The 14,345-nt window shown below is 51.3% G+C and overlaps 5 non-coding genes across 5 annotated transcripts; all 5 read right to left on the bottom strand.

Moving 5' to 3' along the window:
* Positions 1–805: 805 nt before the first annotated feature.
* TRNAD-GUC (transfer RNA aspartic acid (anticodon GUC)) lies at positions 806–877 on the bottom strand. The gene has a single exon. It is a non-coding gene; the product is annotated as a tRNA-Asp (tRNA).
* Positions 878–2,274: 1,397 nt separating this feature from the next.
* On the bottom strand, positions 2,275–2,346 carry TRNAD-GUC (transfer RNA aspartic acid (anticodon GUC)). The gene has a single exon. It is a non-coding gene; the product is annotated as a tRNA-Asp (tRNA).
* A 2,838-nt stretch (positions 2,347–5,184) lies between these two features.
* TRNAD-GUC (transfer RNA aspartic acid (anticodon GUC)) lies at positions 5,185–5,256 on the bottom strand. Its single transcript has one exon. It is a non-coding gene; the product is annotated as a tRNA-Asp (tRNA).
* Positions 5,257–8,094: 2,838 nt separating this feature from the next.
* Positions 8,095–8,166, bottom strand: TRNAD-GUC (transfer RNA aspartic acid (anticodon GUC)). The gene has a single exon. It is a non-coding gene; the product is annotated as a tRNA-Asp (tRNA).
* Positions 8,167–13,933: 5,767 nt separating this feature from the next.
* Positions 13,934–14,005, bottom strand: TRNAD-GUC (transfer RNA aspartic acid (anticodon GUC)). Its single transcript has one exon. It is a non-coding gene; the product is annotated as a tRNA-Asp (tRNA).
* Between the last annotated feature and the right edge of the window lie 340 nt (positions 14,006–14,345).

The raw sequence follows: 14,345 nt of genomic DNA, 5'->3' as shown, positions 1-14,345 counted from the left end.
GGAGGCGTGGGTTCAAATCCCACCGCTGCCACTTTTCCTGGCCTTGCATTTTAAAGAAGAACGTAACGTTGACCTCTTCCTTCATTAGTGCCACCTCTGTCGCAATGAGCAAGCGGATGGTATGCCACACCCTGCAGGAAAAAGGTTTCGTTTCTGACGTCTTGCTTTTCTGGACATCCAGTCTCAAGTTTCCCATCTGGAACGGCGCTCCCTGCTGCTTTGTGAAGGCTTGCTGCAAGAGCCTTCGAAACCCAGGAGCTCTTGCGTTGAGCTGTGACGCGTCCTGGGAAGACCTCCCGTTGCAGCGGAATGAGCCCCACTTCCAGGGCGTGCTGGTAGCAAATTTCCCACAGCCCACAGGGAGCAAACGATCCCAGGTGTGATGTATCACCAGGAGAGGCTGAGATGAGAGTAGGGGTTCACGCGTGTGCCCGGACCGAGGTTAATGATGGGATTAGAGCTAGGGTTAGATGCAGGGAAAGAGTGAGAGTTATAATTAGGGATAAAGCTAACAGGTGATCATTACTCGTCATGTAACATGATACAAAGGGTCAGAAGAGGAACTGATTCAGGGTTACAATTTGGACTTCGCAGACAACAGGAGCACTAAATGGTGCTGAGGGGGACTCAATAAAGTGGACCGGCCGCCTAATGTAAGCAATTGTGCACAAATATTGTACGATGACTAGCGTTGCCGGTGCTTTTTTCTTAAAGAGTCAGTTCTTGGCACCCATTCCCTACTTGACTCAGCCTAATCTTCAAGAATATTTGTCAAGAACTAAAAAAAATCCAGAAAAGGTTTAACCTCCCCGTCGGGGAATTGAACCCCGGTCTCCCGCGTGACAGGCGGGGATACTGACCACTATACTAACGAGGAGACGTGAGGGCATGAAATGAACAGCTGCTGATGTCTGCACAGCATCCAGCGACCACCTAGCTGGCCTAGGGGGGTCTCATTTTCCCCCGTCAAACGGCTTGCCCGATCTAAGGCTAATTTCTTTCTTTTTATCGGCACCAGGCTTAAAACTCAGTTTAAGGCGATAGTTCCGGGCTATGTTTGACTCCAGAGTTGAATCTGTCATCCCGCATTTCCTCAGCAAATCAAGCTACCCATCTCAAGTCTCATGAGCTGAGGACGGCAAAGTCCCTGTGGGCTTAGGACAGTCAAAGAAACCCCTGGGCTGCATGCTAAGCCCCTTTTCGGCTTCACTTTCCGAATCCTGCCCGAGCTTGCGATTAGTTTTTTTCTCACTTCTTGCCCCCATCTCCCACCTTGCCTCATGGTCTCCCCTCCTCTGCGCACCTGACAGTTTGCCTGCCCTTCCACTGCCTGTCTCCAGACTTTCCAAGGAGAAAAGGCAAAGCACTAAAGCGGGCCGGGCAACGGGTCAAGTTCCGCTTTCGGCGACTAGCAGGGAGGTAGCGTGGCCGAGCGGTCTAAGGCGCTGGATTAAGGCTCCAGTCTCTTCGGAGGCGTGGGTTCAAATCCCACCGCTGCCACTTTTCCTGGCCTTGCATTTTAAAGAAGAACGTAACGTTGACCTCTTCCTTCATTAGTGCCACCTCTGTCGCAATGAGCAAGCGGATGGTATGCCACACCCTGCAGGAAAAAGGTTTCGCTTCTGACGTCTTGCTTTTCTGGACATCCAGTCTCAAGTTTCCCATCTGGAACGGCGCTCCCTGCTGCTTTGTGAAGGCTTGCTGCAAGAGCCTTCGAAACCCAGGAGCTCTTGCGTTGAGCTGTGACGCGTCCTGGGAAGACCTCCCGTTGCAGCGGAATGAGCCCCACTTCCAGGGCGTGCTGGTAGCAAATTTCCCACAGCCCACAGGGAGCAAACGATCCCAGGTGTGATGTATCACCAGGAGAGGCTGAGATGAGAGTAGGGGTTCACGCGTGTGCCCGGACCGAGGTTAATGATGGGATTAGAGCTAGGGTTAGATGCAGGGAAAGAGTGAGAGTTATAATTAGGGATAAAGCTAACAGGTGATCATTACTCGTCATGTAACATGATACAAAGGGTCAGAAGAGGAACTGATTCAGGGTTACAATTTGGACTTCGCAGACAACAGGAGCACTAAATGGTGCTGAGGGGGACTCAATAAAGTGGACCGGCCGCCTAATGTAAGCAATTGTGCACAAATATTGTACGATGACTAGCGTTGCCGGTGCTTTTTTCTTAAAGAGTCAGTTCTTGGCACCCATTCCCTACTTGACTCAGCCTAATCTTCAAGAATATTTGTCAAGAACTAAAAAAAATCCAGAAAAGGTTTAACCTCCCCGTCGGGGAATTGAACCCCGGTCTCCCGCGTGACAGGCGGGGATACTGACCACTATACTAACGAGGAGACGTGAGGGCATGAAATGAACAGCTGCTGATGTCTGCACAGCATCCAGCGACCACCTAGCTGGCCTAGGGGGGTCTCATTTTCCCCCGTCAAACGGCTTGCCCGATCTAAGGCTAATTTCTTTCTTTTTATCGGCACCAGGCTTAAAACTCAGTTTAAGGCGATAGTTCCGGGCTATGTTTGACTCCAGAGTTGAATCTGTCATCCCGCATTTCCTCAGCAAATCAAGCTACCCATCTCAAGTCTCATGAGCTGAGGACGGCAAAGTCCCTGTGGGCTTAGGACAGTCAAAGAAACCCCTGGGCTGCATGCTAAGCCCCTTTTCGGCTTCACTTTCCAAATCCTGCCCTAGCTTGCGATTAGTTTTTTTCTCACTTCTTGCCCCCATCTCCCACCTTGCCTCATGGTCTCCCCTCCTCTGCGCACCTGACAGTTTGCCTGCCCTTCCACTGCCTGTCTCCAGACTTTCCAAGGAGAAAAGGCAAAGCACTAAAGCGGGCCGGGCAACGGGTCAAGTTCCGCTTTCGGCAACTAGTAGGGAGGTAGCGTGGCCGAGCGGTATAAGGCGCTGGATTAAGGCTCCAGTCTCTTCGGAGGCGTGGGTTCAAATCCCACCGCTGCCACTTTTCCTGGCCTTGCATTTTAAAGAAGAACGTAACGTTGACCTCTTCCTTCATTAGTGCCACCTCTGTCGCAATGAGCAAGCGGATGGTATGCCACACCCTGCAGGAAAAAGGTTTCGTTTCTGACGTCTTGCTTTTCTGGACATCCAGTCTCAAGTTTCCCATCTGGAACGGCGCTCCCTGCTGCTTTGTGAAGGCTTGCTGCAAGAGCCTTCGAAACCCAGGAGCTCTTGCGTTGAGCTGTGACGCGTCCTGGGAAGACCTCCCGTTGCAGCGGAATGAGCCCCACTTCCAGGGCGTGCTGGTAGCAAATTTCCCACAGCCCACAGGGAGCAAACGATCCCAGGTGTGATGTATCACCAGGAGAGGCTGAGATGAGAGTAGGGGTTCACGCGTGTGCCCGGACCGAGGTTAATGATGGGATTAGAGCTAGGGTTAGATGCAGGGAAAGAGTGAGAGTTATAATTAGGGATAAAGCTAACAGGTGATCATTACTCGTCATGTAACATGATACAAAGGGTCAGAAGAGGAACTGATTCAGGGTTACAATTTGGACTTCGCAGACAACAGGAGCACTAAATGGTGCTGAGGGGGACTCAATAAAGTGGACCGGCCGCCTAATGTAAGCAATTGTGCACAAATATTGTACGATGACTAGCGTTGCCGGTGCTTTTTTCTTAAAGAGTCAGTTCTTGGCACCCATTCCCTACTTGACTCAGCCTAATCTTCAAGAATATTTGTCAAGAACTAAAAAAAATCCAGAAGAACCCCGGTCTCCCGGGTGACAGGCGGGGATACTGACCACTATACTAACGAGGAGACGTGAGGGCATGAAATGAACAGCTGCTGATGTCTGCACAGCATCCAGCGACCACCTAGCTGGCCTAGGGGGTCTCATTTTCCCCCGTCAAACGGCTTGCCCGATCTAAGGCTAATTTCTTTCTTTTTATCGGCACCAGGCTTAAAACTCAGTTTAAGGCGATAGTTCCGGGCTATGTTTGACTCCAGAGTTGAATCTGTCATCCCGCATTTCCTCAGCAAATCAAGCTACCCATCTCAAGTCTCATGAGCTGAGGACGGCAAAGTCCCTGTGGGCTTAGGACAGTCAAAGAAACCCCTGGGCTGCATGCTAAGCCCCTTTTCGGCTTCACTTTCCGAATCCTGCCCTAGCTTGCGATTAGTTTTTTTCTCACTTCTTGCCCCCATCTCCCACCTTGCCTCATGGTCTCCCCTCCTCTGCGCACCTGACAGTTTGCCTGCCCTTCCACTGCCTGTCTCCAGACTTTCCAAGGAGAAAAGGCAAAGCACTAAAGCGGGCCGGGCAACGGGTCAAGTTCCGCTTTCGGCGACTAGCAGGGAGGTAGCGTGGCCGAGCGGTCTAAGGCGCTGGATTAAGGCTCCAGTCTCTTCGGAGGCGTGGGTTCAAATCCCACCGCTGCCACTTTTCCTGGCCTTGCATTTTAAAGAAGAACGTAACGTTGACCTCTTCCTTCATTAGTGCCACCTCTGTCGCAATGAGCAAGCGGATGGTATGCCACACCCTGCAGGAAAAAGGTTTCGCTTCTGACGTCTTGCTTTTCTGGACATCCAGTCTCAAGTTTCCCATCTGGAACGGCGCTCCCTGCTGCTTTGTGAAGGCTTGCTGCAAGAGCCTTCGAAACCCAGGAGCTCTTGCGTTGAGCTGTGACGCGTCCTGGGAAGACCTCCCGTTGCAGCGGAATGAGCCCCACTTCCAGGGCGTGCTGGTAGCAAATTTCCCACAGCCCACAGGGAGCAAACGATCCCAGGTGTGATGTATCACCAGGAGAGGCTGAGATGAGAGTAGGGGTTCACGCGTGTGCCCGGACCGAGGTTAATGATGGGATTAGAGCTAGGGTTAGATGCAGGGAAAGAGTGAGAGTTATAATTAGGGATAAAGCTAACAGGTGATCATTACTCGTCATGTAACATGATACAAAGGGTCAGAAGAGGAACTGATTCAGGGTTACAATTTGGACTTCGCAGACAACAGGAGCACTAAATGGTGCTGAGGGGGACTCAATAAAGTGGACCGGCCGCCTAATGTAAGCAATTGTGCACAAATATTGTACGATGACTAGCGTTGCCGGTGCTTTTTTCTTAAAGAGTCAGTTCTTGGCACCCATTCCCTACTTGACTCAGCCTAATCTTCAAGAATATTTGTCAAGAACTAAAAAAAATCCAGAAGAGGTTTAACCTCCCCGTCGGGGAATTGAACCCCGGTCTCCCGCGTGACAGGCGGGGATACTGACCACTATACTAACGAGGAGACGTGAGGGCATGAAATGAACAGCTGCTGATGTCTGCACAGCATCCAGCGACCACCTAGCTGGCCTAGGGGGTCTCATTTTCCCCCGTCAAACGGCTTGCCCGATCTAAGGCTAATTTCTTTCTTTTTATCGGCACCAGGCTTAAAACTCAGTTTAAGGCGATAGTTCCGGGCTATGTTTGACTCCAGAGTTGAATCTGTCATCCCGCATTTCCTCAGCAAATCAAGCTACCCATCTCAAGTCTCATGAGCTGAGGACGGCAAAGTCCCTGTGGGCTTAGGACAGTCAAAGAAACCCCTGGGCTGCATGCTAAGCCCCTTTTCGGCTTCACTTTCCGAATCCTGCCCTAGCTTGCGATTAGTTTTTTTCTCACTTCTTGCCCCCATCTCCCACCTTGCCTCATGGTCTCCCCTCCTCTGCGCACCTGACAGTTTGCCTGCCCTTCCACTGCCTGTCTCCAGACTTTCCAAGGAGAAAAGGCAAAGCACTAAAGCGGGCCGGGCAACGGGTCAAGTTCCGCTTTCGGTGACTAGCAGGGAGGTAGCGTGGCCGAGCGGTCTAAGGCGCTGGATTAAGGCTCCAGTCTCTTCGGAGGCGTGGGTTCAAATCCCACCGCTGCCACTTTTCCTGGCCTTGCATTTTAAAGAAGAACGTAACGTTGACCTCTTCCTTCATTAGTGCCACCTCTGTCGCAATGAGCAAGCGGATGGTATGCCACACCCTGCAGGAAAAAGGTTTCGCTTCTGACGTCTTGCTTTTCTGGACATCCAGTCTCAAGTTTCCCATCTGGAACGGCGCTCCCTGCTGCTTTGTGAAGGCTTGCTGCAAGAGCCTTCGAAACCCAGGAGCTCTTGCGTTGAGCTGTGACGCGTCCTGGGAAGACCTCCCGTTGCAGCGGAATGAGCCCCACTTCCAGGGCGTGCTGGTAGCAAATTTCCCACAGCCCACAGGGAGCAAACGATCCCAGGTGTGATGTATCACCAGGAGAGGCTGAGATGAGAGTAGGGGTTCACGCGTGTGCCCGGACCGAGGTTAATGATGGGATTAGAGCTAGGGTTAGATGCAGGGAAAGAGTGAGAGTTATAATTAGGGATAAAGCTAACAGGTGATCATTACTCGTCATGTAACATGATACAAAGGGTCAGAAGAGGAACTGATTCAGGGTTACAATTTGGACTTCGCAGACAACAGGAGCACTAAATGGTGCTGAGGGGGACTCAATAAAGTGGACCGGCCGCCTAATGTAAGCAATTGTGCACAAATATTGTACGATGACTAGCGTTGCCGGTGCTTTTTTCTTAAAGAGTCAGTTCTTGGCACCCATTCCCTACTTGACTCAGCCTAATCTTCAAGAATATTTGTCAAGAACTAAAAAAAATCCAGAAGAACCCCGGTCTCCCGGGTGACAGGCGGGGATACTGACCACTATACTAACGAGGAGACGTGAGGGCATGAAATGAACAGCTGCTGATGTCTGCACAGCATCCAGCGACCACCTAGCTGGCCTAGGGGGGTCTCATTTTCCCCCGTCAAACGGCTTGCCCGATCTAAGGCTAATTTCTTTCTTTTTATCGGCACCAGGCTTAAAACTCAGTTTAAGGCGATAGTTCCGGGCTATGTTTGACTCCAGAGTTGAATCTGTCATCCCGCATTTCCTCAGCAAATCAAGCTACCCATCTCAAGTCTCATGAGCTGAGGACGGCAAAGTCCCTGTGGGCTTAGGACAGTCAAAGAAACCCCTGGGCTGCATGCTAAGCCCCTTTTCGGCTTCACTTTCCAAATCCTGCCCTAGCTTGCGATTAGTTTTTTTCTCACTTCTTGCCCCCATCTCCCACCTTGCCTCATGGTCTCCCCTCCTCTGCGCACCTGACAGTTTGCCTGCCCTTCCACTGCCTGTCTCCAGACTTTCCAAGGAGAAAAGGCAAAGCACTAAAGCGGGCCGGGCAACGGGTCAAGTTCCGCTTTCGGCAACTAGTAGGGAGGTAGCGTGGCCGAGCGGTATAAGGCGCTGGATTAAGGCTCCAGTCTCTTCGGAGGCGTGGGTTCAAATCCCACCGCTGCCACTTTTCCTGGCCTTGCATTTTAAAGAAGAACGTAACGTTGACCTCTTCCTTCATTAGTGCCACCTCTGTCGCAATGAGCAAGCGGATGGTATGCCACACCCTGCAGGAAAAAGGTTTCGTTTCTGACGTCTTGCTTTTCTGGACATCCAGTCTCAAGTTTCCCATCTGGAACGGCGCTCCCTGCTGCTTTGTGAAGGCTTGCTGCAAGAGCCTTCGAAACCCAGGAGCTCTTGCGTTGAGCTGTGACGCGTCCTGGGAAGACCTCCCGTTGCAGCGGAATGAGCCCCACTTCCAGGGCGTGCTGGTAGCAAATTTCCCACAGCCCACAGGGAGCAAACGATCCCAGGTGTGATGTATCACCAGGAGAGGCTGAGATGAGAGTAGGGGTTCACGCGTGTGCCCGGACCGAGGTTAATGATGGGATTAGAGCTAGGGTTAGATGCAGGGAAAGAGTGAGAGTTATAATTAGGGATAAAGCTAACAGGTGATCATTACTCGTCATGTAACATGATACAAAGGGTCAGAAGAGGAACTGATTCAGGGTTACAATTTGGACTTCGCAGACAACAGGAGCACTAAATGGTGCTGAGGGGGACTCAATAAAGTGGACCGGCCGCCTAATGTAAGCAATTGTGCACAAATATTGTACGATGACTAGCGTTGCCGGTGCTTTTTTCTTAAAGAGTCAGTTCTTGGCACCCATTCCCTACTTGACTCAGCCTAATCTTCAAGAATATTTGTCAAGAACTAAAAAAAATCCAGAAAAGGTTTAACCTCCCCGTCGGGGAATTGAACCCCGGTCTCCCGCGTGACAGGCGGGGATACTGACCACTATACTAACGAGGAGACGTGAGGGCACGAAATGAACAGCTGCTGATGTCTGCACAGCATCCAGCGACCACCTAGATGGCCTAGGGGGTCTCATTTTCCCCCGTCAAACGGCTTGCCCGATCTAAGGCTAATTTCTTTCTTTTTATCGGCACCAGGCTTAAAACTCAGTTTAAGGCGATAGTTCCGGGCTATGTTTGACTCCAGAGTTGAATCTGTCATCCCGCATTTCCTCAGCAAATCAAGCTACCCATCTCAAGTCTCATGAGCTGAGGACGGCAAAGTCCCTGTGGGCTTAGGACAGTCAAAGAAACCCCTGGGCTGCATGCTAAGCCCCTTTTCGGCTTCACTTTCCGAATCCTGCCCTAGCTTGCGATTAGTTTTTTTCTCACTTCTTGCCCCCATCTCCCACCTTGCCTCATGGTCTCCCCTCCTCTGCGCACCTGACAGTTTGCCTGCCCTTCCACTGCCTGTCTCCAGACTTTCCAAGGAGAAAAGGCAAAGCACTAAAGCGGGCCGGGCAACGGGTCAAGTTCCGCTTTCGGCGACTAGCAGGGAGGTAGCGTGGCCGAGCGGTCTAAGGCGCTGGATTAAGGCTCCAGTCTCTTCGGAGGCGTGGGTTCAAATCCCACCGCTGCCACTTTTCCTGGCCTTGCATTTTAAAGAAGAACGTAACGTTGACCTCTTCCTTCATTAGTGCCACCTCTGTCGCAATGAGCAAGCGGATGGTATGCCACACCCTGCAGGAAAAAGGTTTCGCTTCTGACGTCTTGCTTTTCTGGACATCCAGTCTCAAGTTTCCCATCTGGAACGGCGCTCCCTGCTGCTTTGTGAAGGCTTGCTGCAAGAGCCTTCGAAACCCAGGAGCTCTTGCGTTGAGCTGTGACGCGTCCTGGGAAGACCTCCCGTTGCAGCGGAATGAGCCCCACTTCCAGGGCGTGCTGGTAGCAAATTTCCCACAGCCCACAGGGAGCAAACGATCCCAGGTGTGATGTATCACCAGGAGAGGCTGAGATGAGAGTAAGGGTTCACGCGTGTGCCCGGACCGAGGTTAATGATGGGATTAGAGCTAGGGTTAGATGCAGGGAAAGAGTGAGAGTTATAATTAGGGATAAAGCTAACAGGTGATCATTACTCGTCATGTAACATGATACAAAGGGTCAGAAGAGGAACTGATTCAGGGTTACAATTTGGACTTCGCAGACAACAGGAGCACTAAATGGTGCTGAGGGGGACTCAATAAAGTGGACCGGCCGCCTAATGTAAGCAATTGTGCACAAATATTGTACGATGACTAGCGTTGCCGGTGCTTTTTTCTTAAAGAGTCAGTTCTTGGCACCCATTCCCTACTTGACTCAGCCTAATCTTCAAGAATATTTGTCAAGAACTAAAAAAAATCCAGAAAAGGTTTAACCTCCCCGTCGGGGAATTGAACCCCGGTCTCCCGCGTGACAGGCGGGGATACTGACCATTATACTAACGAGGAGACGTGAGGGCACGAAATGAACAGCTGCTGATGTCTGCACAGCATCCAGCGACCACCTAGATGGCCTAGGGGGTCTCATTTTCCCCCGTCAAACGGCTTGCCCGATCTAAGGCTAATTTCTTTCTTTTTATCGGCACCAGGCTTAAAACTCAGTTTAAGGCGATAGTTCCGGGCTATGTTTGACTCCAGAGTTGAATCTGTCATCCCGCATTTCCTCAGCAAATCAAGCTACCCATCTCAAGTCTCATGAGCTGAGGACGGCAAAGTCCCTGTGGGCTTAGGACAGTCAAAGAAACCCCTGGGCTGCATGCTAAGCCCCTTTTCGGCTTCACTTTCCGAATCCTGCCCTAGCTTGCGATTAGTTTTTTTCTCACTTCTTGCCCCCATCTCCCACCTTGCCTCATGGTCTCCCCTCCTCTGCGCACCTGACAGTTTGCCTGCCCTTCCACTGCCTGTCTCCAGACTTTCCAAGGAGAAAAGGCAAAGCACTAAAGCGGGCCGGGCAACGGGTCAAGTTCCGCTTTCGGCGACTAGCAGGGAGGTAGCGTGGCCGAGCGGTCTAAGGCGCTGGATTAAGGCTCCAGTCTCTTCGGAGGCGTGGGTTCAAATCCCACCGCTGCCACTTTTCCTGGCCTTGCATTTTAAAGAAGAACGTAACGTTGACCTCTTCCTTCATTAGTGCCACCTCTGTCGCAATGAGCAAGCGGATGGTATGCCACACCCTGCAGGAAAAAGGTTTCGCTTCTGACGTCTTGCTTTTCTGGACATCCAGTCTCAAGTTTCCCATCTGGAACGGCGCTCCCTGCTGCTTTGTGAAGGCTTGCTGCAAGAGCCTTCGAAACCCAGGAGCTCTTGCGTTGAGCTGTGACGCGTCCTGGGAAGACCTCCCGTTGCAGCGGAATGAGCCCCACTTCCAGGGCGTGCTGGTAGCAAATTTCCCACAGCCCACAGGGAGCAAACGATCCCAGGTGTGATGTATCACCAGGAGAGGCTGAGATGAGAGTAAGGGTTCACGCGTGTGCCCGGACCGAGGTTAATGATGGGATTAGAGCTAGGGTTAGATGCAGGGAAAGAGTGAGAGTTATAATTAGGGATAAAGCTAACAGGTGATCATTACTCGTCATGTAACATGATACAAAGGGTCAGAAGAGGAACTGATTCAGGGTTACAATTTGGACTTCGCAGACAACAGGAGCACTAAATGGTGCTGAGGGGGACTCAATAAAGTGGACCGGCCGCCTAATGTAAGCAATTGTGCACAAATATTGCACGATGACTAGCGTTGCCGGTGCTTTTTTCTTAAAGAGTCAGTTCTTGGCACCCATTCCCTACTTGACTCAGCCTAATCTTCAAGAATATTTGTCAAGAACTAAAAAAAATCCAGAAGAGGTTTAACCTCCCCGTCGGGGAACCCGGTCTCCCGCGTGACAGGCGGGGATACTGACCACTATACTAACGAGGAGACGTGAGGGCATGAAATGAACAGCTGCTGATGTCTGCACAGCATCCAGCGACCACCTAGCTGGCCTAGGGGGTCTCATTTTCCCCCGTCAAACGGCTTGCCCGATCTAAGGCTAATTTCTTTCTTTTTATCGGCACCAGGCTTAAAACTCAGTTTAAGGCGATAGTTCCGGGCTATGTTTGACTCCAGAGTTGAATCTGTCATCCCGCATTTCCTCAGCAAATCAAGCTACCCATCTCAAGTCTCATGAGCTGAGGACGGCAAAGTCCCTGTGGGCTTAGGACAGTCAAAGAAACCCCTGGGCTGCATGCTAAGCCCCTTTTCGGCTTCACTTTCCGAATCCTGCCCTAGCTTGCGATTAGTTTTTTTCTCACTTCTTGCCCCCATCTCCCACCTTGCCTCATGGTCTCCCCTCCTCTGCGCACCTGACAGTTTGCCTGCCCTTCCACTGCCTGTCTCCAGACTTTCCAAGGAGAAAAGGCAAAGCACTAAAGCGGGCCGGGCAACGGGTCAAGTTCCGCTTTCGGCAACTAGCAGGGAGGTAGCGTGGCCGAGCGGTCTAAGGCGCTGGATTAAGGCTCCAGTCTCTTCGGAGGCGTGGGTTCAAATCCCACCGCTGCCACTTTTCCTGGCCTTGCATTTTAAAGAAGAACGTAACGTTGACCTCTTCCTTCATTAGTGCCACCTCTGTCGCAATGAGCAAGCGGATGGTATGCCACACCCTGCAGGAAAAAGGTTTCGCTTCTGACGTCTTGCTTTTCTGGACATCCAGTCTCAAGTTTCCCATCTGGAACGGCGCTCCCTGCTGCTTTGTGAAGGCTTGCTGCAAGAGCCTTCGAAACCCAGGAGCTCTTGCGTTGAGCTGTGACGCGTCCTGGGAAGACCTCCCGTTGCAGCGGAATGAGCCCCACTTCCAGGGCGTGCTGGTAGCAAATTTCCCACAGCCCACAGGGAGCAAACGATCCCAGGTGTGATGTATCACCAGGAGAGGCTGAGATGAGAGTAGGGGTTCACGCGTGTGCCCGGACCGAGGTTAATGATGGGATTAGAGCTAGGGTTAGATGCAGGGAAAGAGTGAGAGTTATAATTAGGGATAAAGCTAACAGGTGATCATTACTCGTCATGTAACATGATACAAAGGGTCAGAAGAGGAACTGATTCAGGGTTACAATTTGGACTTCGCAGACAACAGGAGCACTAAATGGTGCTGAGGGGGACTCAATAAAGTGGACCGGCCGCCTAATGTAAGCAATTGTGCACAAATATTGTACGATGACTAGCGTTGCCGGTGCTTTTTTCTTAAAGAGTCAGTTCTTGGCACCCATTCCCTACTTGACTCAGCCTAATCTTCAAGAATATTTGTCAAGAACTAAAAAAAATCCAGAAGAACCCCGGTCTCCCGGGTGACAGGCGGGGATACTGACCACTATACTAACGAGGAGACGTGAGGGCATGAAATGAACAGCTGCTGATGTCTGCACAGCATCCAGCGACCACCTAGCTGGCCTAGGGGGTCTCATTTTCCCCCGTCAAACGGCTTGCCCGATCTAAGGCTAATTTCTTTCTTTTTATCGGCACCAGGCTTAAAACTCAGTTTAAGGCGATAGTTCCGGGCTATGTTTGACTCCAGAGTTGAATCTGTCATCCCGCATTTCCTCAGCAAATCAAGCTACCCATCTCAAGTCTCATGAGCTGAGGACGGCAAAGTCCCTGTGGGCTTAGGACAGTCAAAGAAACCCCTGGGCTGCATGCTAAGCCCCTTTTCGGCTTCACTTTCCGAATCCTGCCCTAGCTTGCGATTAGTTTTTTTCTCACTTCTTGCCCCCATCTCCCACCTTGCCTCATGGTCTCCCCTCCTCTGCGCACCTGACAGTTTGCCTGCCCTTCCACTGCCTGTCTCCAGACTTTCCAAGGAGAAAAGGCAAAGCACTAAAGCGGGCCGGGCAACGGGTCAAGTTCCGCTTTCGGCGACTAGCAGGGAGGTAGCGTGGCCGAGCGGTCTAAGGCGCTGGATTAAGGCTCCAGTCTCTTCGGAGGCGTGGGTTCAAATCCCACCGCTGCCACTTTTCCTGGCCTTGCATTTTAAAGAAGAACGTAACGTTGACCTCTTCCTTCATTAGTGCCACCTCTGTCGCAATGAGCAAGCGGATGGTATGCCACACCCTGCAGGAAAAAGGTTTCGCTTCTGACGTCTTGCTTTTCTGGACATCCAGTCTCAAGTTTCCCATCTGGAACGGCGCTCCCTGCTGCTTTGTGAAGGCTTGCTGCAAGAGCCTTCGAAACCCAGGAGCTCTTGCGTTGAGCTGTGACGCGTCCTGGGAAGACCTCCCGTTGCAGCGGAATGAGCCCCACTTCCAGGGCGTGCTGGTAGCAAATTTCCCACAGCCCACAGGGAGCAAACGATCCCAGGTGTGATGTATCACCAGGAGAGGCTGAGATGAGAGTAGGGGTTCACGCGTGTGCCCGGACCGAGGTTAATGATGGGATTAGAGCTAGGGTTAGATGCAGGGAAAGAGTGAGAGTTATAATTAGGGATAAAGCTAACAGGTGATCATTACTCGTCATGTAACATGATACAAAGGGTCAGAAGAGGAACTGATTCAGGGTTACAATTTGGACTTCGCAGACAACAGGAGCACTAAATGGTGCTGAGGGGGACTCAATAAAGTGGACCGGCCGCCTAATGTAAGCAATTGTGCACAAATATTGTACGATGACTAGCGTTGCCGGTGCTTTTTTCTTAAAGAGTCAGTTCTTGGCACCCATTCCCTACTTGACTCAGCCTAATCTTCAAGAATATTTGTCAAGAACTAAAAAAAATCCAGAAGAGGTTTAACCTCCCCGTCGGGGAATTGAACCCCGGTCTCCCGCGTGACAGGCGGGGATACTGACCACTATACTAACGAGGAGACGGGAGGGCATGAAATGAACAGCTGCTGATGTCTGCACAGCATCCAGCGACCACCTAGCTGGCCTAGGGGGTCTCATTTTCCCCCGTCAAACGGCTTGCCCGATCTAAGGCTAATTTCTTTCTTTTTATCGGCACCAGGCTTAAAACTCAGTTTAAGGCGATAGTTCCGGGCTATGTTTGACTCCAGAGTTGAATCTGTCATCCCGCATTTCCTCAGCAAATCAAGCTACCCATCTCAAGTCTCATGAGCTGAGGACGGCAAAGTCCCTGTGGGCTTAGGACAGTCAAAGAAACCCCTGGGCTGCATGCTAAGCCCCTTTTCGGCTTCACTTTCCGAA

Source organism: Ambystoma mexicanum, chromosome 1p (genome assembly GCF_040938575.1).
Source record: "Ambystoma mexicanum isolate Mex_15411 chromosome 1p, UKY_AmexF1_1, whole genome shotgun sequence".
Taxonomy (NCBI): Eukaryota; Metazoa; Chordata; class Amphibia; order Caudata; family Ambystomatidae; genus Ambystoma; species Ambystoma mexicanum.
The sequence above is the reverse complement of the archived record's forward strand: the minus strand, read 5'-3'. Positions and strand labels throughout refer to the sequence as shown.